A 26,812-nucleotide genomic window follows, 5' to 3' on the forward strand; every position below is an offset into this window, starting at 1 on the left:
TTTCACACCACAAAATACCGTCCTGTTGATTGGTCAGTTACTTTAGTCATCAAGAACACTAAACATAATAGGTTTATCCTGGAGCTATGAGAGGTAGTGATAAACTTCGAAATAGCGCCTTGAAGAAATCAAGTTGTTACCATGAATACTGGTGATGTGTAAGTCCTCGTCTACATATAAACTCCTTAATGCGAGGCATACTGCCTAACAATGGTTAACTTGGGGGGGGGGGGGGGGGGAGGTCTTGGTTGTAGAACTCTGCATTTTGGCTGTTCATAAAGCCTTCGACCCGGAAATCACCTCGTCAGCTTTCTAGAAATGGCTGCCACGCAGTGGTTTCTTCATCCAAGGAAAGAAAAAGTAAGTTGACGCCATGTCAGGAGAATAGAGGTATGAGGCTAAATGACTGGGGAGTTGTGAAGCAAAAACAACTCCTTGGACATGAAACTTCCTGGCAGATTAAAACTTTGTGCCGGACCGAGACGCGAACTCGGGACCTTTGCCTTTCGCGGGCAAGTGCTCTACCAACTGAGCTACCCAAGCACGACTCACGCCCCGTCCTCACCGCTTTACTTATGCCAGTATCTCGTCTCCTACCTCCCAAACTTTACAGAAGCTGTCCTGCGAACCGTGCAGAACTAGCACTCCTGAAAGAAAGGCCCCGAGTTCGAGTCTCGGTCCGCCACACAGTTTTAATCTGCCAGGAAGTTTCATATCACCGCACACTCCGCTGCAGAGTGAAAATCTCATTCTGGAAACATCCCCCAGGCTGTGGCTAAACCATGTCTCCGCAATATCCTTTCTTTCAGGAGTGCTAGTTCGGCAGGGTTCGCAGGAGAGCTTCTGTAAAGCTTGGAAGGTAGGAGACGAGATACTGGCAGAAGTAAAGCTGTGAGAACGGGGCGTGAGTCGTGCTTGGGTAGCTCACAGTCTGCTTTCGGCGGTGGCGCGGCACGGACCTGTTGTCCCGGCCGCGGGCGCGCGTGGACGAGGAAGTGTTTACACCGCCGGTACTCGCGCGTATTGTTGCCTGACTCGATCGCCATGGCACACAATTTTCGAAAGACTAAGATCCAGTTTACTTTCGACAACGAATATGCCAGACCCAAAGCTTTCGAAATAGAGCGTTTTTTGAGGGAAGAAGTTCGTTTACCTGCTGCAGACATAACTGGAATACACCTGTCCATTGTAAGCAGTACAATGTACGTAAAGATGACCGATGAAGCTGCGTGTGAAAGAACTCTCTCCGCTGCTCAAAGAGGATTTAAATTTCGACACTCCGATGGCCGTATCAGCGATGTAACAGTAGCTCCTTCAGGACTGGGTGTGAGGGTCATTCGGATCTTTGAATTGCCGTTTGAGGTGCCAGAATCGATGGTTACTGAATCGCTGCGACCATATGGAACGGTACTCAGTCATCCGCCTGAGCGCTGGGCAAGTTGTAGCACCTATCCTGTGCTAAACGGCGTCCAACAGGTGCGGATCGTCCTTACTAAACATATCCCTTCTTATTTATACATTGGAGGCTGTAGAGCTATTGTGATTTACGATGGCCAGCCACGCACCTGTTCTGGCTGTGGTGGAAAAGGACATATCCGCTCGGAGTGCATACAAGGCCGCGTCGTGCAACTGCCAGACGTAGAAGCGTCACAGCGAGAAGTTCCCACGCCACTCCCGATGACGTACGTGTCGGTGGCCCGCCGGGAGGTGTTGCCAAGTTCGGAGCGTGACAAGGACGTGTTTCTGCAAGAGCAGACCGAGTTACGGGAACATGGAGGTGACTCTGAGAATGTCCCTAGACCCACGTCACGTCAGATGAGGGAGGAACCGTCCGAAAACTCACATGTAGCACGTGGCGTGGAAGTAGAGGTCGAGACAGTGGCGCCAGCAACGGACCAACGAACGATTGACGAACACAGTGAGACAACAGAGGGCAGGGCACGCAAACAGCGATCGCCGAAGCGTCGCAAAAAGCGTCGCCATAGTTCGGGTGACGCGTCCCCCCCTAGCCTAGGGGACACGGAAGTTATCCTAGGAGAAGAACTGTCTGACACGGAACACGTGCCCGTAGAGGACGCTGACAGGATTCCGTCAGATGGTGACCGAATGTCCTGCCTTTCAGACGGTCCCTCTTCATTGACATCGACTTATCTAGTGCTGCCGAGGAAGGAGTGCAGCCACATCGAAACACATCAGAGGACGTTTCTCGAATTGATGACCACTGCGACTGGGCGGAACCAGTAGAAGACATACAGGAATTGCCACCCCCAAATGATGACAACTCACTTACAGAATGCACACTGCGGAACGACAACAACGGAGGGCAACCCGTTGGCGGGCACCCCTATGAGCACGAATAGTGGACTACAGCCCTTGGAGCTCTCAATGACATGACACGAGCATGACAACGGCAACGGACCAAGCATATAAGGTGGGCACAGTGAACATTAACACCGCACGTTCGCTTGCAAAGATGCAACTTCTCCGGGACATGATTTACGCCACAGACGTTGATATTCTGCTGATGCAGGAAACATGCAAGGCTGCTTTTCCAGACGTGCATGGATACAACACTTACCTAGCGCCGACTCCAGATGGAGGACGTGGCACAGCGATACTAGTCCGGGAAGGGATTCCGATGTGTGACCTCGATTACCTTCCTTCGGCTCGGGGTTTGGCTATGACCAGGAACAGCATTCGTATCGTCAACATGTATGCACCCTCCGGATCTGACAATCGACAGGCGCGTGCACGATTCTACTCGGAGGAGATTGCCCCCCTATTCCATGGGAGGTATGACCACATCTTGGTAGGGGGGGAGGGGGGGGGGGATTTTAACTGTGTACTCACACCGAAGGATCAAACTCCTAATTTCAGCTCCTGTCACGCATTGAACACGATCTGCCGGGACATGGCCCTTATGGACACGTGGGAAAAGATCCATGGACAGCGAGAGGGCTACACGTATTTTACTAGCCACTCGGCGAGCAGGCTGGATCGGATTTATGTTTCTGACGGATTAAAAGATCACGCGTTGGCTGCTGAACGTTGGCCCACAGCTTTTACGGATCACCTTGCATATTTATGCACGTTAACCCTCCCACGGCAGCGGGTCTGGCGGAGTCGTAGTTCCTGGAAACTTAATTCATCCTTATTGGTGGATCTCGAATGTCGCCAGCGGATCGAAGAAACATGGCAGACATGCACTCGCCGTCTGCCGCTGCACCGTACGGTTCTTTCGTGGTGGCTGCAGTGTGCAAAACCGGCGATACGAAGAGCTCTCATGACGTATGGCAAGGAAAAAGGGAAATGGCTCCGAGATACACTTGATTATTACTACATGGTGCTCCGCGACCTGTCCTCCAGGGCCCCATCGCCCGAGCGTCACGCGGAAGTCCATCGCATTCAGGCCTGCATTTTATCGATCACGAGACGTCGACTGGAGGGACTTTCGATCTGTGCTCGGTGCTTGGACAACGTCGATGGAGAACGTATTGGCATGCATCATGTGTCCAAGGGACATGCGCGTAATCGCCGATCCCTAATCACAGTCCTCCATGATGGCGATGGTCGGCCCTTGACGTCACAACAGGACATTGCTGCTGAGTTTCTGGAGCATTACCGCCTCCTTTTCACTAGGACGCCGACTGACAATCGGACAGGAGAAGAAATTTTGCGACAGATGCAAACGGAGGTGGATGGTCCGGATGCAGAGGCGCTATTGGAACCCCTAACGGAAGATGACATCCGGGGCGCACTCGCGAAGGGTGCGGTGCATAAATCCCCTGGGCCAGATGGGTTGACACTCGAATTTACCGCGCATTTGCGGATTTAATGATGTCCCAGTTGGTATTGATGTATAATGAGTTATTGAGCCCTGACACGGACGTTCCGTCGCAGTTCATGGCGGGACTGCTTATACCAATACCGAAATCGACAGCGAGTGTCAGCGACCATCAATTTAGACCGCTCACGATGCTCAATACTGACTATAAGATCTTCGCGCGAATGTTGGCGGCAAGGCTCAAGACTGTAATATCCAAGACAATACCACCAGACCAGGCTTGTCTAGGGGTTCGGAGCAACATCCATTCTATCCTCGGCGAATACCGTGACGTAATTTCCCTGACTGAAGCTTGTTGCATGTGAGCGGCGTTCGTGTCAGTGGATTTTGATCGTGCCTTTGACAGGATCAACCATGATTTCCCTGACTCGACCATGCGACCTACGTACGGAGTATCTGCGAGAAGCAGGGTCAACATGAATAAAACCAAGATCATGCACATCGGTCGAGGGCTGGACGCTCTGCACAGTCCGTTTACGACGGTGGACATCTTGCGATGCTTAGGTGTATTGTTCACCCGATCGCTACGGCAATCAGCGGCGGCGAGCTATCGACGTCTCCTCCAGAACGTCCGACTGCACATACGCAACAATTCACTCCGAACGCAAGACCTGCTCCAAAGTGCGGACTACAATAATGCTCACCTGGCCTCGCGACTGCCGCACCTGGCACAGGTACTGCCAAAGCCACATGGTATTGCTGACAGATTAATGGCGGCCTTTGGATACTATGTCAGCCAAGGAATGTTGTTTAAGATCAAATACGAGACTTTAACTCTCCCACACCTCACGAATGTGCGGAAAAAGGTTCTAGCTCTATACCTGCGTGCGACGCTACGAATTTGGAACCAACGGCAACACGCCATCACATCGGCCATCCTGGATGTGCTTCTTCCCACGTCCTTTGAACCGCCGGTGGCGGTAGGCACAATTTCGCCCTCTTTTTCTCACGTCGCGAGATTCTTTGTTGATTTTAGTTATGTTCAGTTCCAGATACCTTCTACAAGACTCCCCACCACCCGTGAGATATATCGATACTTGCGGCGTCATCATGGCAGCAATGTTGTCGAACTTAAATACCCAACGCGAGACTGGCGACAGATTTGGCGAGCTGTCCATACACCTCTCCTCACCACGGCAGCGAGATCGTCATGGTATACATTCATCAACAGCAAGACAGTCAACCGCCAACGGTTGTACGACATTCGCATGGTAGATTCCTCACTCTGCCTTATATGTGGCATGCAGGACACCGACGAACATTCTCCGCAGTGCGGTGAGGCAAAGGATGTTTGGCAGCTGACGCAACGCATCATGGCCCTCCTCCGACGCACCGACGAATCTACGATCACGACGGACGCTTTATTTTTCCCTGACGCTGTCTTTTTCCCCTCACAAAAAACATCGGCAATCCGACGGATTGGAGGACACGCATCGCACTACGTGCTCTCGCGGACCTTGATATCGGGCATGGACTATTGGCATTATCTACTAGAACAACACGAAATCATCCGACGCCTCTCTAAATATAAAACGCATCTTGCGAACTTTCTAGGCAGCTTGTTTCACAACCCCCCGGCGCGGTGGTGAGTCCCAGGTTTACGTTATTTCGAGGGATAGGATTTACTCCCAGTGAAGTGTCGAGGACGTCACTTCGTCCCTATATTTCTTTCCCTTCTTTTTCATATATGATTTTTCTTTTGGGACATTAAAATTAAATGACTAAATAAAATATTATTGTTACTAATAAAAAAAATTACATAAATGTACAATGTTTCTTTCCCGCTGCCTCTCCCTTATCCTGTCAGGAGACGGGGACACCGTGGCCAGGCCACCAAGTACGACCCCTGCCCACTCTGCCCCCTGACCTACTAAACCTTTAAAAAAAATCTTTAAAAAAAGAAAGAAAAAATGAAAAAATAATAAAAAAGATAAAAAAAGTTGATAGAGCACTTGCCCGCGAAAGGCAAAGGTCCAGAGTTCGAGTCTCGGTCCAGCACACAGTTTTAATCTGCCAGGAAGTTTCATATCAGCGCACACTCCGCTGCAGAGTGAAAATCTCATTCTGGTAACTTCATGGACACCTTTGTGCAACGTTTCATCATGACAGCTTCAGGATTTCCTTTTGGAGAATTCGCTAGTATGTTGCTATGACTGTTCACTCACCATGAGAAGACTGTCTTAGCACCACATGACGGCAATTCCAACGAACACTCGGCCTCACCTTATATCTTCGTCTTTCCAGCAGTTGTGAATCCACAAGTTTCCATGGGTTACTCTGTTCCTTTGTCTTGATCAGGCGACTAAGAAAATCATCTTGATTGGCCTGACATAGCTACAGTTCTTCCGCTGTTGTCTCCGTTCGATGTGCTTTTTGAATGGGTGCGTGCAGTAGGCCATCGGTGAAATTTGAGCCCAGTTACATGGGGACTTAATTGAAAAATTTGCATTTCATATAATTTGTATTAACTAGAACAATATTTCTTACTGTAGTCAGAGACGGTTTGTCATCACACATCCGTAATTATCTCGAAAAATCTGTTGTAGACCCCTGTTTGCTGGAAAGGTTTTTCCGCCATATCGTATACATACACTCTTATCGTTTTTTGCTATTAAATGTGATACAGCCTGTATGTACAAAGGCTATTTTTTCTTTCAAGCCCCAGTCGGTCTAAAGAGGCATTCTAGCGACCCATCATCACAAACCGTTACAAATAAATGGGAATGGCGGAAGAGGGGGATAATAATTTTCTACGTCAGTTATGCGATATACAGTCGTATAATCGATGGGTACCACAGATTTACTATGGAATGATATTACAATACCATGCAGATAGCATTTAAAGATTTAGTTCACGACAGAAGAACAAAACGTTTTACCGATCGCTAGGCGTGATTCATTGTTCTGTACATCAGGAAGCACTTGGCGCTAAATTTTCAGGCATGGAGCACGTGATGAAATTAGCGATGCGAATAGGAAATTTTCTGAAGTCGCACACATTACTCCATTCTCAGCTGCAAATTTTCGACGGAAGTGAAAGAACAGTATGGAGACTTTATACAGGGTGTCTCTCCAATGGGTCGTCAGGAGCATTTTCTCTGGCGTTTCAGCAAATATTTTCAATTTTGTTCTTGCAGTTTGTATCTGGAGTCAGCCCAAACCAATATTGCTTATTACGACCCTCATGCGATGCTGTTTCGGCGGTAAGCGTCGGTCTGTTTCCCGTTACAAACAAAACGATTTTTAAATCGCAATTTTACGTGCCCATTCGACAAAGCGTCGCCAAATTAGTCTATTGCGATGTTCCTTTTATCCATATATAGTGAAAGGGGTAGTAAAACACAAAGAGTAACCTGGTAGTCCAGCAGTGACCGAGCAGCGCTTCCGCACGGTGGTAGCGGTCACTGTGCAGCAGGGCGGTGTTGTCGCTGCTAGTGTGCTGGTTATTCTTCGTGCTTACTGTGCCTGTTAATATGTATCCACCAAACGAATACCGCATTTGGCTAATAATGGATCGCTCTATCGAATGGACTCGTAAAATTTCTACTTAAAAATCATTTTCTATGTAACAGGAAACAAACCGACGCGTTTCGTCGACGCTGAGCGTCGCATGAAAGACATGATGAGCAGTATTTGTCTGAGTTGACTCCAACTACAATGCGCAGAAATGAAACTGCAAATATCTGGTGAAGCATCGGAGGAAAGGCGCCTGACGACTTTTAGGAGAGATGGTTGGTTGGTTTTTTGGGGGAGGAGACCAGACAGCGAGGTCATCGGTCTCATCGGATTAGGGGCGGATGGGGAAGGAAGTCGGCCGTGCCCTTTGAAAGGAACCATCCCGGCATTTGCCTGGAGCGATTGAGGGAAATCACGGAAAACCTAAAGCAGGATGGCCGGACGCGGGATTGAACCGTCATCCTCCCGAATGCGAGTCCACTGCGCCACCTCGCTCGGTTTAGGAGAGACACCTTGTATGTTACTGCAAAGTACTTTTGTTCAGTCAAGGGGCTGCCTGGAACGATTTTTCGATTTAAAACCTGCAGTTGTTGAAGTTATGAATGAAAAAGGAGAGCAGAAACGAAAATTAGAACTTTCGGAATGTATTGCAGACCTCGTATTTTAAGTGGACTTGACTGCACACTGCTCACAGTTAAGACTCCAACGTGAGGAGCAGTTTATTTCAAAGCAGCTACATGCCCGTGTAAGTTAAAGAAGGGCCTTTACATATCGTCGTTTTTTAAAGTTCTGTATCTCAGTCGCTAAAAAAGGAACCCTTATAGGGGCACTTCGTCAATAAATTCTTTTTTACTAGCCAGGAAGTCAAATATAAATCAAACCCATCGAATTAAGCAGAGCAATTTCATTATGTTTTTTGATACACATAGAGAAATCAGTAAATCCGTATATACTAGCCAAATAAATTCAATGTTCGTTTGTATTCGTAAAGATAAGATTGCGGCGCTTTATTCTTTCTGTTATGTCACTAACCTGTGTGCACTATCAAACTGGACGGAGGATACAGGGTTAAAGCTGAATCCATCCAAAACCCAAGCGGTACTGGTTGATCATTCTAGGTTCATTAGCTGGAATTATCGGAAATCCCTATCTTCTATACCTCTAAATGGAACGAAAATGAACTTTTCCCCTTCACCAAAGAGTCTAGGAGTAATAATCGATGAAAATTTAAATTGGGCTGAACACGTAACTGCAAAGCGCAAGAAGAGATTCGTACAAACAAGTCTCTTATACTACCAATTCTTGATTAAAGCGATGATATCCTGCAGTGACTTAGGAAAGCTCACAGGGCCTGGAACTGGTGATGATGATGATGAAGATGATGATGATGATGTCTGGTTTGTGGGGCGCTCAACTGCGCGGTTATCAGCGCCCGTACAAATTCCCAACCTTTCCTCAGTCCAATCTCACCACTTAATGATGATAAAATGATTAGGACAACACGAACACCCAGTCACATCCAGGCATGTGAAAATCCCTGACCACGCCGGGAATCAAAACCAGGACCCCGTGCTCGGGAGGCGAGAACGCGACCTCGAGACCACGAGCTTCAGATTAACTGGTTATGAGTGCCTGTGTTCGTCATATCTGTGATGTTCGACTCTTTGATCATAGTTCAGCGTCATGTGCATAGTTACCCTGCCTGAGGCAAACGCAGAGATTTCCGTACCCTCTTTCTGCTCTCCTGTCTGATCTACGTTCACTGTCCCCCATATTTCTCGTCCAGGTCAACGCCATTACCTGAACAACATTTCAGAAACACCCATTCCCATCCACTCCATCGTTCAGACACTTTTTCGACGTGCTTCATACTAGCGGAAATCAACTCTAGAATAACCTCCCACATTATATTAGAGAACTGAATAACATCCCCAGCTTCAGAAGACAGGTAATGACATATGTACTGAAGCAACAAAAAGGATTGCCATTGCCCCCGCACGCACTCATTACTCTGATGCGTCCTTTCCTTTATTGTTATTTCATCCACTTTCCCCCGTACGGACGGGAGGTGGGATGTCAGTAGACGTGGGCTGTCACCACTCTTCAGCCACATGATAGTAAAAATTATGAAACATATCATATAATTGGACATAGCGGTTGACAAAAATGAACGTTTTGACACAATGAAAAGATAGATCGCCAATTGCGTAAGTTAAAACATAAAAGGCTTATTTGTTGATTAATTCAAATATTGACACAGATGTAATGATAAATGGGTATTTCACAAAATATAAAGGACAGATGAAAAGTAAAAGGTAAAATGCCGGTGTGTTAATTGATTAAGTGAGAGATATAGACGAGTAAAGTGGTTGGTGGATGTAGACTGCCAGGTGTAGGGGTATAACGGAACGTAGCAGTCGGGGATAGTGCATAACAGGATGTTTATGTAGGCGGATGCTTGGAGGACAGATTTGGGAGAATCCCCATGAAAAAAACCACGAAACCCCGTAAATATTCGCCTAGCAGTTTTGGAGACTTGCGTGTTCAAGCAGACACACACGATGGTTTTACTGTTATATTATTAGTGTAGATTTTATGGGGCAAAATTCAAAAAGAAGTTCTGACCGAAAACCCCGTACCTTTTCTTAAGCTCACTCGCGTTACAAAAAAGGCAAAATTTCAGGAAGTCATTGTGGCCCTGAAAAAGTTACAAGTACTGTTTTCTAAACGTTTTAGGGCAATGGCAATCTTACATCTGTTTTCGATCCGTTTTCGAGACCATTTGACGTTTCAGTTGAAAGCGTCGATGTGCACGTGCAGATGGAACTGTTTGATCTGCAGCCCAATTCCCGTTTGAAAGACAAATTCATTTACATTAAAAGTGGCCATCATCTGTACGTTGTTTTCCTCCAGATTTTCCATGTCTGCGAATGAGATTGTAAATTTCATAAAATTATTTCCGTGAAGACGTATGTGCGAAAGGCTTTCTTTAATAATGAAAGTAAATAGGCCACGAATTCATTGCAACTGGAAGCGAAAATCTGTGAAACTGTCTCTGTCCGTCCGTATGCTGACAGTTCGTATCAGATAAAAATTACATTTGTCTACATGCGCAAAAAATTATTAAACAATAGTTAATATTTATTTTATTTGTGATCTAAGTTGTTAAGAAAAATGAAATACGAAACCAAACATCATGCAGTGCGACTGAATTGCCACTTAAATGTGGCGCAGTCACAGTTTCATCCCCTGTCCCCTCCTCACACTCGGACACTATGCTGTTGCGGTGGGGATGCATACATACAGGCGAGACGTCTATTGCACAAGATCCATAGTCCTTCTCGCAAGGCGAATTATTTGCTGTCCCTGCGTTAGTGCCAGAGATTCACAAGATCCTCTGTGATAGATACTGACAATACAGACGCTACATGTGGACTGCTCCAGGACACCGACAAAACTGAGGTTGAGTGTCACTGTTGGATCCTATTTGAAAAAGTCCTGGCAAAAAAACAGAGGACTGCCAGGATAAGGACTACCTTTCACCGCCAACCTAAACAGATTCGTTCAAAGCTAATGTTTCTCTTACAAGTAGGTTCTCAAAAAAATGTGTGTGAAATCCTATGGGACTTAACTGCTAAGGTTATCAGTCCCTAAACTGACACACTACTTAACCTAAGTTATCCTAAGGACAAGCACACACACCCATGCCCGAGGGAGGGCTCGAACCTCCGCCGGGACCAGCCGCACAGTCCATGACTGCAGTGGCTCAGACCGCTCGGCTAATCAAGCGCGGCATGCGTTCTCAGGGAACACTTCAGAACTTTTAGGTTTCCATTACCTCGCTTGTCGTAATCGCCAGCTACATACCAGGATGGTACGCCTTCACTCTTGGCGTCCTTCTTCGTACCAAGGAACCCCTATAACTTTCAGTACCATCTTCATGATCACCAGTAGTAATTACAGTTTGATAGGCGTTGCATGAAAACTGACCCTTTCTTATACGGCAGGAACGGTGATGCGTAAATTCGACCTTTCGTCTCGGCAAACACACAAAATCGGGAGGCAATGATTTTTCTCTTTATTTTAATTTGCAATTTAGTAACCTGACAAAATAAAGGTAGTGTATCCTGAGCGGACGTGTATGATTTACACCGACAAACTTTAACAAAATGGTTCAAATAGCTCTGAGTCCTATGCGACTTAACTTCTGAGGTCATCAGTCGCCTAGAACTTAGAACTAATTAAACCTAACTAACCTAAGGACATCACACACATCCATACCCGAGGCAGGATTCGCACCTGCGACCGTAGCGGTCGCTCGGCTCCAGGCTGTAGCGCCTAGAACCGCACGGCCACTCCGGCCGGCAAACTGTAACACCCACGAAATAAATTTTAGCTACAGTGCAACGAGAGGAAATTATGCCTCTAACAGTTATAAACATTATCTATTCGACATATGAAAAAACAGTGAAATAAAACTATGATAAATCTTAATTATTTATATAATATTTTATGATGTAATTGAACATATCGATGTGTATCATACAAAGACAATGATAATTGTAAATTCCTTTTATGATCTGCGTTTGTCTTCCTTTGTTTTTACCTTTTGTTGGTTGGCTTTTGTGGGTGCGGACGCGAGACGCGGACGCTGAGGGAGCGCGGCCATTGATGATAGCGATCTGTATCGCGGTTTTATCTGTGTTTCTTACGAAAGTATCAAAGGTTTGCTTGATGAAAATTAGTCTAAATAGTGCACAATATGAAAGCAAAGTTTAATAAGCATTTCAAATACTTACCTTGTTAAAAGGAAATTTGCTCTAACAATAGAAAGTCTCTATCAATTGTCTGCCGCCATCTTGACAATTATCTCAGCGGAAAATTCAAATTACGCAACTCTGCAGACATAAATGCCGAAGTTAATAAAAATATGTAAAAATAAATGTGCACCGGTGGCCCCGAACTCATTTTAATGAAAATAATTCGAATCAGATTGGTTCTTTAAAAAACAGTGCTCATAGCACGATCCATATAACAAACTTTTCTAACTGATGTATGGAGCCGAAATTAATTACACACGAGTTGCGAAGAATATTGTTTCAGGTAACATACGTCAGTGTTGTGCGCGGCTGATATTCGGTGGTTTTAATGATCATTTTGCTGAAAATAACTGTTTCCATCATCATCAACAGTTGTATAGAATCTGTTGTATGAACTGTGATTTAGTTACACTTACACTACTTACAGACAACACTTCAACACAACGTTAACTTGGAGTTCTTTAGCAACTTGAGCAAATCTTTAGCCGGGAGACAAATTACACTCCTGGAAATGGAAAAAAGAACACATTGACACCGGTGTGTCAGACCCACCATACTTGCTCCGGACACTGCGAGAGGGCTGTACAAGCAATGATCACACGCACGGCACAGCGGACACACCAGGAACCGCGGTGTTGGCCGTCGAATGGCGCTAGCTGCGCAGCATTTGTGCACCGCCGCCGTCAGTGTCAGCCAGTTTGCCGTGGCATACGGAGCTCCATCGCAGTCTTTAACACTGGTGGCATGCCGCGACAGCGTGGACGTGAACCGTATGTGCAGTTGACGGACTTTGAGCGAGGGCGTATAGTGGGCATGCGGGAGGCCGGGTGGACGTACCGCCGAATTGCTCAACACGTGGGGCGTGAGGTCTCCACAGTACATCGATGTTGTCGCCAGTGGTCGGCGGAAGGTGCACGTGCCCGTCGACCTGGGACCGGACCGCAGCGACGCACGGATGCACGCCAAGACCGTAAGATCCTACGCAGTGCCGTAGGGGACCGCACCGCCACTTCCCAGCAAATTAAGGACACTGTTGCTCCTGGGGTATCGGCGAGGACCATTCGCAACCGTCTCCATGAAGCTGGGCTACGGTCCCGCACACCGTTAGGCCGTCTTCCGCTCACGCCCCAACATCGTGCAGCCCGCCTCCAGTGGTGTCGCGACAGGCGTGAATGGAGGGACGAATGGAGACGTGTCGTCTTCAGCGATGAGAGTCGCTTCTGCCTTGGTGCCAATGATGGTCGTATGCGTGTCTGGCGCCGTGCAGGTGAGCGCCACAATCAGGACTGCATACGACCGAGGCACACAGGGCCAACACCCGGCATCATGGTGTGGGGAGCGATCTCCTACACTGGCCGTACACCACTGGTGATCGTCGAGGGGACACTGAATAGTGCACGGTACATCCAAACCGTCATCGAACCCATCGTTCTACCATTCCTAGACCGGCAAGGGAACTTGCTGTTCCAACAGGACAATGCACGTCCGCATGTATCCCGTGCCACCGAACGTGCTCTAGAAGGTGTAAGTCAACTACCCTGGCCAGCAAGATCTCCGGATCTGTCCCCCATTGAGCATGTTTGGCACTGGATGAAGCGTCGTCTCACACGGTCTGCACGTCCAGCACGAACGCTGGTCCAACTGAGGCGCCAGGTGGAAATGGCATGGCAAGCCGTTCCACAGGACTACATCCAGCATCTCTACGATCGTCTCCATGGGAGAATAGCAGCCTGCATTGCTGCGAAAGGTGGATATACACTGTACTAGTGCCGACATTGTGCATGCTCTGTTGCCTGTGTCTATGTGCCTGTGATTCTGTCAGTGTGATCATGTGATGTATCTGACCCCAGGAATGTGTCAATAAAGTTTCCCCTTCCTGGGACAATGAATTCACGGTGTTCTTATTTCAATTTCCAGGAGTGTATTTAGTAATTACTCACTGTAATAAAATAAGATTATCATTTTCATTTACAAATTAGTTAAATACCAAACCACTGAATAACACAGTGAACGCCACAAAACGCAGTTGGTGATTTGGAACGGCCCATGATTAAGAAACAAGTCTCGCACACCTTACTACGGATACCGCCTGGTCTGAACTGTAGGGACGAAGTCCACCGACCGTGTAAACTCCCGACTGACATCGCGCTGATGCGCAGGAGGGTGTGTGAAAAGAAAAAGAAATGCGCCAATTACCGAGGGGGCTGCGGCCAATGAATGGATGGGGTGTGGCTGACGGGCAGGAAAGGGGAGCAGACCTATTACGGGCAGGACCCATTACGGACAGAACAGCCCCACCTGATGAAATAACGCAGCAGCGGCCGCGGCGAGAGCAGAGAAATTAATTTCCACCGGCAGTCCAGGGCGTGGCACCTCGACAACCGAGAATGGATGGTGTCGGAGTACCACTCAGATGGACCTCTCAGTGCCGTGCGATGGAGGGCGAGTGGATGCGGAAGGCAGGCAGATGTGTGCCCAATCTGTGCCTCTCCCGCTATTCTACGACGGCACTCGGCATCTCAGTGAAAATGAGAAGGTATATCTTCAAAAATCCTTTTATTTTTCAACATAATCTCATTAATGAATTTCATTCTGCGGTGTTCCTGTCACACTTGTCACTCTCTGTAGTACTCCTTTCAAATTGCTGAAAAATACTCGTCAGCAGGTACAATCGCTTCTTAACTGGTCGAAAAACGTTGGCAACAAAATGAATATTTTGAGGTTTGCGAAAGATTGAAGTCCAAGAGAACCAAATACGGGAAATTGCGCGGATGTTCCAATACTTCATTGTACTGATCCTTCAAAGACATTTTTGTAGGAAGATGCATCGTCTTGTAAAATTTTGTCTTTTTCAGACCTTGTTTCATTTCTTCAGTTTTTGCAAGCACCTCCTGTTTTACCTCTTCGAAGGAATTCAATCAAAGGAATTCCTTTTGCACTTCATAACACGGATGCCATGACCTCTCCTATTGATGCCACCGATTTCGACTTCTTGGACGCTGAAGAACTGGTTACTGTCCAATGTTTTTGTTGTTGTCTCGATTATGGTGTATAGTAGTGAATCCTCGGCGTACGTATTCGTTTCTGATCCGCCGTGGGAAGGCGGGGTACTCATCTAGCACAAAGCTTTCTCATGTGTTAATTTCCGAAAAAAATGTGGCCGAGGCGTTCTTTTAGAATTCTTATAATCCTGGCAGTCTCTCACACTTTCCTACGGTGCTCTTCCTCGACAATTTCTGGTGTGGTTTTAGTTTTCGAACTCCCTTTGCGTGAGTCTTCATCGACACTTTCACGGTCTACTTTATATTCAGCAGATCATTTATTCTTGGCAGAAACTGAAGAAGAGTCGCCATACACATTTATGATCTAAAACCTATTTCTGTTATCACTGCACAGTGCTCAATTTTCTCCATTTTCGAGAACTCACACCGCGCCTTGTTCTGACAGCTGCATACAGCTAACTATTGGATACAAAGCCTGCAATTTCACAAGGAACTCGTTGAAAATTGCACCAACCTCTAGAGAAGAAATTCACGCAACCCAGTACTGTAAACTTTGCGAGAGTTTGGAAACTTTCCTGACCACTCTCGTAAGTAACACCAATCCTTTCGCCGGCCGGAGTGGCCAAGCGGTTCTAGGCGCTACAGTCTGGAGCCGCGCGACCGCTACGGTCGCAGGTTCGAATCCTGCCCCGGGCATGGGTGTGTGTGATGTCCTTAGGTTAGTTAGGTTTAAGCAGTTCTACGTTCTAGGCGACTGATGACCTCAGAAGTTAAGTCCCATAGTGCTCAGAGCTATTTGAAGCATTTGAACAAATCCTTTCCAAGAGTTCAGTGCTGTGCAGTCAGTGTCGTGACATGGGTCGCATGAAGGTGATGTCATCGGATCAGAATGCAGAATGTAATTTAAGTACAAGCCATAAGTGAGATTAGCTTACCCCTCTCACGATCACCTATATCACACAATGGAGTTTCATCATTCTCTGTTATTGACAAATAACAGACTGGCAGGAATTAAACAGCAGTGAAACCTCATCGTAATCTTTGTACATGTGAAAGACGTATAATTTTACGAGAAAGAAAAAGCCGAACTACTTCCACTGATTGATGTATCCCTGGTAAAGGAGGATCACTTGTTCTGTGTAGGTAGCTGTAATGAGCAAATGTGGAATTTTAGTGCCCTGTCCTGAACTGGATTAGCATCCTGTAATTGTCACTTATGTGTTTGGCAGATAGTTCATAGAACCACTTTCCACAGTTTTAATCTCAAATAGCACGTGGGAATCACGAAAGCCTAAGTCTCTCTGCGCGAGTTCGGGTATTTCGTATTTCATTTCTCCCTGTGTAACTAGGAATCACCAAAATATTTTGGCATTCAGGGGAGAAAGTTAGTGATGAAATTTCGTGAAGATATCCCACCACAACGCAAAATACCTTCCCTTTAATGATTTCCACCCCAACCTCCTTATCATGCCCATGAACCCATCTTCACTATTTCGCGATAATACAAAACGAGGTACCTGCTTTGAACTTTTTTGCTGTCCTCTGTCAATCCTTTCTCGTAAGAATCCCATACGGAGTAGCAATACTTCAGAACAGGACGGACTAGCGTGGTGTAAACAGTCTCATTAGTAGATATGATGAATGTAAGTGATCTGTCAATAAAACGCAGTCTTCGGTTTATCCTCCTCACAACATTTTCTATGGGATAGCTCCATTTTAAGTTTTTTTTTAATGGTAGTCCTGACGTAGATGAATCTACAACCTTCGAATTTGTGTTATTTATTAGTACTTACGTGGATAACCTCACACTTTTCATTGTTTTTGATCACTTGTCACTTTTCGTTCCATGCCGACACCTTGGCTAAATCATTTTGGAATGCGGTTTGGACTTGTAATAAATATACTACACGGGGTAAACTGGGGTAAACTACAGCATCATCCTCAAACAATCTAACAGCGCTGATCATATTGTCTCCAACACCGCATGTATATACACATATTAAAAAAAATTTTGCATCACCCCAGTTCCCAGAACTCCTGAAGACAGACGTTGACTGTGGATATTGTAACACAGACACAGTCCATTTCAGCGTTCAGAGATGTCACTAAACATGCCCCAACATGTAAACAACCATGCATGAGCAGCCCCTATTAGGCAGAGTGTGTCCGTCAGCCGATCAGATCCAGTCATTCCACGAGGAAGGAGGTACACGAATCGTGTTGTCTATAGTTCAACCAAGCCTAGCTGGTCAATACCGCGGTTCGATCGCGTCCGCATTGTTACTTTTTGCCAGGAAGGGCTGTCAACAAGGGAAGTGTCCAGGGGTCTCGGAGTGAACCAAAGCGATGTTGTTCGGACGTGGAGGAGGTACAGAGAGACAGGAGCTATCGATAATATGACTCGCTCAGGCCGCCCAAGGGCTGCTACTGCAGTGGATGACCGCTACCTACGGATTATGGCTCGGAGGAATCCTGACAGCAACGCCACCATGGTGAATAATGTTCTTCGTGCAGCCACAGGACGTTGTGTTACGACTCAAACTGTACGCAATAGGCTGCATGATGCGCAACTTCACTTCCGACGTCCATGGTGAAATCCATCTTCGCAATCACGACACATGGACTTGAAACATGGACGATAAATAGTTTAGACAAGAAGAGAATAGAAGCTTTCGAAATGTGGTGCTACAGGAGAATGCTGAAGATTAGATGGGTAGATCACATAACTAATGAGGAAGTATTGAATAGGATTGGGGAGAAGAGAAGTTTGTGGCACAACTTGACCAGAAGAAGGGATCGGTTGGTAGGACATGTTGTGAGGCATCAAGGGATCACCAATTTAGTATTGGAGGGCAGCGTGGAGGGTAAAAATCGTAGAGGGAGACCAAGAGATGAATACACTAAGCAGATTCAGAAGAATGTAGGTTGCAGTAGGTACTGGGAGATGAAGAAGCTTGCACAGGATAGAGTAGCATGGAGAGCTGCATCAAACCAGTCTCAGGACTGAAGACCACAACAACAACCACAACCACGACAACATGCAGCGCGGTACAGATGGGCCCAACAACATGCCGAACGGACCGCTCAGGATTGGCATCACGTTCTCTTTGCCAATGAGTGTCGCATATACCTTCAACCAGACAGTAGTCGGAGACGTGTTTGGAAACAACTCGGTCAGGCTGAACGCCTTAGATAAACACTCCAGCAAGTGCAGCAAGGTGGAGCTTCCCTGCTGTTTTAGGGTGGCATTACATGGGGCCGACGTACGCCGCTGGTGGTCACGGCAGGCGCCATAATGGCTGTACGATACGTGAATGCCATCCTCCGACCGATAGTGCAACCATATCGGCAGCACATTAGCGAGGTATTTATCTTCATGGACGACAATTCGCGCCCCCATCGTGCACATCTTGTGAGTGACTTTCTTCAGAATAACGACATTGCTCTACTAGAGTGCCCAGCATGTTCTCCAGACGTGAACCCTATCGAACATGACTGGGATAGATTGAAAAGGGCTGTTTATGGACGACGTGACCCACCAACCACTGTGAGGGATCTACGCCGAATCGCCGTTGAGGAGTGGGACAGTCTGGACCAACAGTGCCACGACGAATACAGGTATGCATCAGTGCAATAGGACGTGCTACTGGGTATTAGTCGTACCGGTGGGTACAGCAGTCTGGACCACCACCTCTGAAGGTCTCACTGCATGGTGGTACAACACACAATGTGTGGATTTCATGAGCAATAAAAAGGGCAAAAATGATGTTCATGCTGATCTCTATTTTCTGTACAGGTTCCGGAACTCTCGGAACGGAGGTGATGCAGAACTTTTTTCGATGTGTGTATTAAGGAGAGCAGAGGACCTGTAAAATTTCCTTGGGGAACCTGATATCGCTTCGGTTTCACTAGATGACTTGCCTTCGTGTATACCAAGCTATGACCTGTCTGAAAGGAAGTCATAAATCAAGTAATACAACTGAGATGATAGTTCATAGGCACGCGATTTTATTGGAAGTTTTGGTGCACTGTGAGACACTACGTTGACGCTCAACTGCCATGTCATCTTCAATTAAGAATGAACTCATGAACTGCGATTATTGCCCAGCATCAGCTGTAGAATATTTCAGAGCTGCATTTAAATATTTGTGGTTTTGATGATGATGATGATGATGAAGATGAAGATGGTGATGATAGGACGAGAGGAAGTTTAGAGGGGAGGGAGAGACATTGAGGGAGAGAGGGAGGGAGAGAGGGGAGAGAGAGAGAGAGAGAGAGAGAGAGAGAGAGAGAGAGAGAGAATTAAAGGGGTGAAATCCATTAGTGGCACATATACTAATCCTCTCAAATCCGGGGGGAAGGGGTGTACAATTAAGGAGACTGTCGAGGGTAAGATTCCCCTCAGATGATGGAATCACCATCTACAACAGAGGAAACCGAAAATACGGCACATGAGCCATGCTCTGACACGGGTGTCATAGCGCTTAGTCTGGCTGCACACTCCCGTCACCATCACGTCGGGCCGTCTGAGTGTGATGAGGAGGCAACTGCAAACGCATCGCATTTATATGGCAATGCAGTCGCATTGCATACTATTTGGTTTTATATTGCTCAACAACTTGGGTCGGAAACAAAACAAATTTTTAGTGTTGTGTACTTATACCCAGCACACTGGAGACATAATATTTTATCTAGTACAAACTGTTGGCATACGGATAGACGCAGACAATATCACAAAATTTCGCACTCAGTTTTCCACGCAATCATGACTTATTTAGTTCCGTAATAAAAAATCCCTTTTACACACATATACTGATAGAAAATATCTTATCATATTTGCCCCCTGATTCTGGAGGAATTTCTGGAGACATGGAAACCCTTCATGAGGAAAACATCATAGACTTTCTGGGCAGTTTTAACATAAAACAATTTGTCTTTTAAATGGTAATTACAATAAAGGTCGATCAGTCCCATCTGCACATGCACAAGGACGCTTTCAACTAAAGCGGCGAAAGGTTCCGAAAACAGCTCGAAAACTTGTAAGATCGTCAGTGTCCGCAAAACGTTTAGAGAACTATCCTTGTAATTATTTCAAGAACACAATTAATTCCTCGGGCCTTACATTTTCCTTAACGCCAGTGATATTAGGGAACTGGTCTGTGTTGGTCGGAATTTGCTCCTTCCACAATGCGGTTTTCTTTTTAAACGCATCTCCATCAAATCGGAAATAATTGTTCAACTTCCAGTGTCTTATTGTGAGCAGTCTACAGTCAAGTTCACTTAAAATGCGAGGTCTGCAATCCATTCCAGGTGTTCTAATTTTCGTTCCCGCTCTCCTTTTTCCTTCATAAATTTAACTGCGGGTTTTAAATAATAAAATCGTTTCAGGTCTGCTCCTTGACTTAACCAACGCACTTTGCAGTAATATGTTACAATTTCCGTACTCGTCGTTCAATTCCATCGAAAGCTGTTGCAACTGACAGGGGAATAATGCGTGAAATTTCAGAAAATTCACTATTTGTACAAGCAATTCAGTCATGTGCTCCACGTCCGCAACTTTAGCACAAAGTGCTTCTTGATTTACAGAACAACGAATCCCACTGGTCGATCATTCCAATTTTTTGCTTTTTAAGCATCTTCAAATACTTTCTGAATGGTATTGTAATGCCGTTCCGCAGCCAATTTGCAGTACCCGACTGTATAATAGATATTGTGAATTCTCATGCCTGTCATCTGTTATACCCCATTCATTTTTAAGGCTCGTGACGATAGATCGCTAGACTGCCTCTTTTTGTGGAAACAGCCATTGGGTCTGTGAACATCTTTTATACCACAAACAAATAGCGAAGGGTAAACAACGATGGCAACACCGATTCCGCCGCACTATAGGAAGTTTGCAGACCGAAAAATGCCGCACCGAAATGTTAAATTAAATCTCGCGCTCTATCGAATGCTTCCGATAATTACCGAGCAAAGCCGAGACAGGCCGAGTCTCGGCCAACACATCGCGTTCGTAAGCAGTTTGGCTTGCAGTGGCTGACCGTGATCCATAGTGTGACATGCCTTCATTCCATGAGACGCTATGGAGAGTGCTGGAATTTAATGCAAGACTCTGGCGGGAAGTCTTGTCATCAGGAACTTTATCCCACTACCTCTCTTCCCCTCGCCAGCCAAATACCGGTGGTGAAAATTTCTTCCACTGTCAGGAATCATACTGGGTAGCTCCAAGTCAAGTGCCACGGCATAGGTATACTTACATGACCTTGGTTATAGAGACGGGTATCATCAAAGGAAATGGCGTTTGGAGTATCATTATTAGGTAGGGTTTGTCTGTAGCTTTGAAGAAATTCATTCCATGCAGTTTTGTTCTGTGAAACATGTTGATCTCCTATAAATTCTGTCCATAAATACTGAACAGTAAACATGTAAGAAGCCTCACTGATTTTACGCATGGATAGTTATTGTAACACAAACTGATGCTAGAGCGGATGCGCAATACAGTTTGCGATATCTTCCATTGTTACAGAAACGTAACTAATCTTGCTATAGCTTTCCTTACCAGATCCACAGAAGAGAATAATTCGAATAAAATACTTAATATAGTCTAAGATGTGTCCACTTTTTATTGGTTTCACAATACGGCTGGTAACGGTTATAAGTTTTCATACTGCACGCTGGTACACTAGTTGCTTTGGGTTTGTTTATTTATTATCATTTTCATTTTGAAGTTAAAATTTTGTGGAGTTGTACTTCAGTTTACATAACTGATTATTTCAGCTGTGACGGATTTGTTGGGCAGTTCTATTGCATGCTATTAGAAATGATCATTTTGTGTACGGATTTTGTAATGCAAAAGCTGCTGATGTTTATTAAGAACCGGGCAAACGGTTTTTTAGCCCCAGAGTAGCACATTCAGGAATATCTTCTCGTGTTTTCATAAAGTTCGTGAGACTTGGGCAGTGTCTAGCAGTCATATTTTATCTGAACGAAAAAACAATGAAGATGAAAATGAAAATATTAGCCAGTTGATAGGACATAATCCTTCGGCAAGAACATTCAGAATTCTTCCACATATCGGTCTTCCACACACAATAACATGGCCGGCATTACGTGTGCATGGAATCTATTTCCGTCATTTACAGCAGATTCAACACTTTCTAGAGGAAGCTGAAGGTAGACGATTGGGACTTCGTCGTTGGCTAATTGTAAATAGGAGAGGAATCCCATTAACATTGTTTACTGATGAAGCCACTTTCACTCGAGACGGCATGAATAACACTCGTAATTCACATCGGTGGTTCGAAAAAAACCACACGCCTTCGTAGAGAGAGACATTCTCAAGAAAGTTTCTGTGTAAATGTATGTTTCGGTATGGCAATCAGTTAATAAGGCCTGTCGTGGTACCGCATCATCTTGCAGGGCTCCCGTAGTCAAGAGTCTGGAAAACGAGTGACCAGCCTTATGGGAAGACTTCCGTTGGCTACAACTATGGGTATGTTCTTCCGTCATGATGTGTCAAAAAATTGTTCAAATGTGTGAAATCTTATGGGATTTAACTGCTAAGGTCATCAGTCCCTAAGCTTACACACTACTTAACCTAAATTATCCTAAGGAGAAACACACACACCCATGCCCGAGGGAGGACTCGAACCTCCACCGGGAAAGTTTTCTTCATATGGTTAAATAACTGTCACCTTGCATCTATAACTTACGTATGTTGCTAAGTAAGTAAAGACTGGAGCGTCCTAGACCGCTCGGTTAATCCCGCGCGGCCATGGTGTGTCCCCTGAACATTCTAATGGTCTCTTAACATATCATCTAAACCCAATATCCCCAGGAGGTGGATCTGCAGAAGTTGTTACATTTCTTGGCCACCAGTGTCCCCGAAGCTTAACTCTATAAGAGTTTTGCCTCTGGAAGCCGCTCAAAGGCAACGTCGACAAAGAAGCATAGGAGAAGAATTCACCGTTCGAATTATGTTGTGCTCTAGCTGCAGAAGTTTGTAACTAGCGCCAGTGAAGCGGGAAAGTCGATTCAGTAACACGCATGAGATGTAATTTCTCAACCAATATTGAGAATAGAGTAAAAAATTCGGAGGATTACTTTTCAGCATGCTCCTCAGGATCACTAGTTTTTTTGGCAGTGAATAATTTCATAGCCCTCTGATTCATGTGGGAAAAAAACAAAAAATAGCATTTAGTGGTAAGCCCAGACAGATGATGTCCCATACTCCGAGGAGCGTAGGGGACGATGCGGGAAACCCGCACCGCTACACTAGGCAAGATCCTAGTGGAGGTGGTTTGCCATTGCTTTCCACCGACCGTAATGAGGATGAATGATGATGATGACGACACAACACCACCCAGCCATCACGAGGCAGTAAAAATCCCTGACTCCGCCGGGAATCGAACCTGGGACCCCGTGCGCGGGAAGCGAAACGCTACCGCATGACCACCAACTGCCAGCCAGAGCCTGGACGAATTCAGAGATGGAGTGTGCCCTGTATTGAACATCCACGGTCTGGTTGCGAGCGAATATACCATTAAAAGTGCAACGTCAAGGAGGGTCACCAGTAAGAAACTCTTTTCATTGTGCATACACATAGGAATGGTACAAGCATAAATTTCTAGGTAATAAGGGGGTGTACGAGATGTAAAGTTTAGTGGACAGAGTTGCCACCTCTAGCAGAAACGACTGGCCTGACTGGGCATCGAGTCAAACTGAGTTTGGATGACAGATACGAGTATATCAGTCGATGCTGCTTCTACTGTACATCGGAGTTAATTAGTCGCTGTATCTGGTAAGTGGTGCCGAGAAAGTCTTTCGGCAAAGTGAGATATATAAAGAACGTGCTAGTCAGGGCAACAGTGAAACACCCTCTACATCGAGATAGGTCAGTAAAGGTTTGAAAGCATGGGATCTTCTGTTATCATGTTGAAAGATGACGTCACAGAGATCTCGAAGGTAGGGCATAACTGTCCTTCACACGACAGAAATGGGACGTCATACTACCATATCATTTGCTGTGCAATTATGACAAGGACGAATTCAATGCGGTGATGTTGATTCTTCTCGGAGCCTCTGCACATGGATAAGTCCATCGCGATGTTGTACGCAGAATCGGAACTTGTCTGAAAAAGCTATGTCTGGCGCACTACTCGACAAACCTCTCTCTTCTGCCACGTCAAGGGAAGCGGTCATGTTCACAGTCTGTGCTGCTCCAGATGGTGCCACACAATCGTTGCGGGTTCCTCTCTTCTTACAAACATGCCCATACCTCTAGGTACAACTACGCATATCAGATCGAACAACGTGTCTATCCACTCGGGCCCTATTCACGTGCGGCCGCTGACCTTCTGCATGGTGTCGGGTATGGCCTTCTTGAACTCATGGAGCAGAGATTTGATTACCAGTCGTGGGATCCCTGCTAATGAAAGAAGCAATGTTTCTCACAAACAAACAACATTCAAATGAGATTTCTGGAAGAGAAACCTGCTGTATAATGTTTCAGTATATACAGAATAAAAATGATGTTACCTTTGTCTACTTCGTACAGTTGAGCTGCAATGCTAAGCAGTACATTTCATTCCAGTCTGACGATTTTCGCATGCCACCTTCGCGGTATTGCAAATTTAATGGCCAGTCGTAAGTAGACAGCGAGACAAACGCTATAATTTAAAGCACCAGATTCGATACCTGCGCACGCGCACTTCTCGTTACCCGCCGTTCACGTCACTGGCGTACCAGAGGCAGCACGTTGAGTCACATCAAAGCTGTGAGGCTCCACGGTCTTAAATGGGGTCGGCCCAGGCGGCCTTTGCCGGCTTTTATTGCATCGGACCCATCCCGCAGACAGGCAAATGCCAGCCGGTAAGGGCCATTAATTTAAAATGTCACGGCCTTTCGTTGTAGAACGCCTAAGGGCTAAACGAGAAAATAATGTGCTCAGTTAACGGCCCTTACCGTTAAAGAGTTACGTACGCCTCGTAAAAGTTTCTCAGTCCGTCGACGGCGACACAGTCGCTTGGCACACTAATTAATAATTGTTAAAAATATCAAGAGTTCTTATGTACTAAACAATAGAACTTGACCACAAGCATAACAACACTCTGACTGTAATGACATTCCATACCAAATGGTTCAAATGGCTCTGAGCGCTATGGGACTTAACATCTGAGGTCATCAGTCCTCTAGAACTTAGAACTACTTAAATCTAACTAACCGAAGGACATCACACATATCCATCCCCGAGGCAGGATTCAAACTTGCGACCGTAGCGGTCACACGGTTCCAGATTGAAGCGCCTACAACCGCTTTTTCACACCGGCCGGCCCATTCCATACCAGTCATGATGATGTTTGGTTTGTGGGAGCTCAACTGCGAGGTCATCAGCGCCCGTGAGAAGTCCCAGTATTTTCACAGTCCAATTTTTGTTTATAGTCCAGTCTAGCCACTGTCACAAATGATTTGGATGGTGATGAAATGTTAAGGAGAACACAAACACCCAGTCCCCGGGCAGAGAAAATCCCAGCCCGGCCCGGAATCAAACCCAGGACCCCGTGATCCTAAAGTAGCAACGCTAACCACTAGACCACGAGCTGCGGACGATACCAATCATGACGAACAAAAATTTGGCCATCCCTAGAAAACAATTCGCTGATAGAGGGTACCATCGTTTCTAGCCCAGATAATGGTCTCACTTTAGCGAAATAGACAGTCCGCAAGTTTTTTCATATGTGTCATATCCATATATGTCCATGAAATTAAGTCGGAACTCATCAAATACAATGGAATGTCAGGTCTTAAATGGCTACACAGGATAACTGAAACGGCTTGGGACAGGTTCCATCAGACTGGACGAAAGCAGTAATCACACCAATCTTTAAACATGGAAACAGAAAAGATTGTAACAACTACAGAGGTATCTCTTTAATCAGCGTTGTGGGTATAATCTTCTCAGATATTGTTGAAAGGAAAGTGAGGGTATTAGTTGAGGACAAATTGGATGAAAATCAGTATGGGTTTAGGCCTCTTAGAGGTTGTCAGGACCAGATCTTTAGCTTACGGCAAATAATGGAGAAGTGGAACAGGGAATTGTATCTATGCTTTATAGATCTAGAAAAGGCATATGACGGGGTTCCTAGGAGGAAGTTATTGTATGTTCTACGAGATTATAGAATAGGAGGCAAACTTTTGCAAGCAATTAAAGGCCTTTACATAGATAGTCTGGCAGCAGTTAGAGTTGACGGTAAATTGAGTTCATAGTTCATAGTAGTTTCAGAGGTAAGACAAGGCTGCAACCTGTCTCCACTGTTGATATTATTTATGGATCATATGTTGAAAACATATGAACACAAAATAAGCAGTCTCGCATATGCGGATGACTTAGTTGAGATGGCAGATTCGATTGAAAGTTTGCAAAGTAATAGTTCAGAACTAGATCAGAAATATAAGGACTGTGGTATGAAGATTAGCATCTCCAAAACGAAAGTAATGTCAGTGGGAAAGAGATATAAACGGATTGAGTGCTAAATAGGAGAAACAAAGTTAGAACAGGTGGACGGTTTCAAGTACTTAGGATGCATATTCTCACAGGACGGTAACATAGTGAAAGAACTGGAAGCGAGGTGTAGCAAAGCTAATGCAGTGAGCGCTCAGCTACGATCTACTTTCTTCTGCAAGAAGGAAGT

Source organism: Schistocerca piceifrons, chromosome 2, assembly GCF_021461385.2.
Source record: "Schistocerca piceifrons isolate TAMUIC-IGC-003096 chromosome 2, iqSchPice1.1, whole genome shotgun sequence".
NCBI lineage: Eukaryota > Metazoa > Arthropoda > Insecta > Orthoptera > Acrididae > Schistocerca > Schistocerca piceifrons.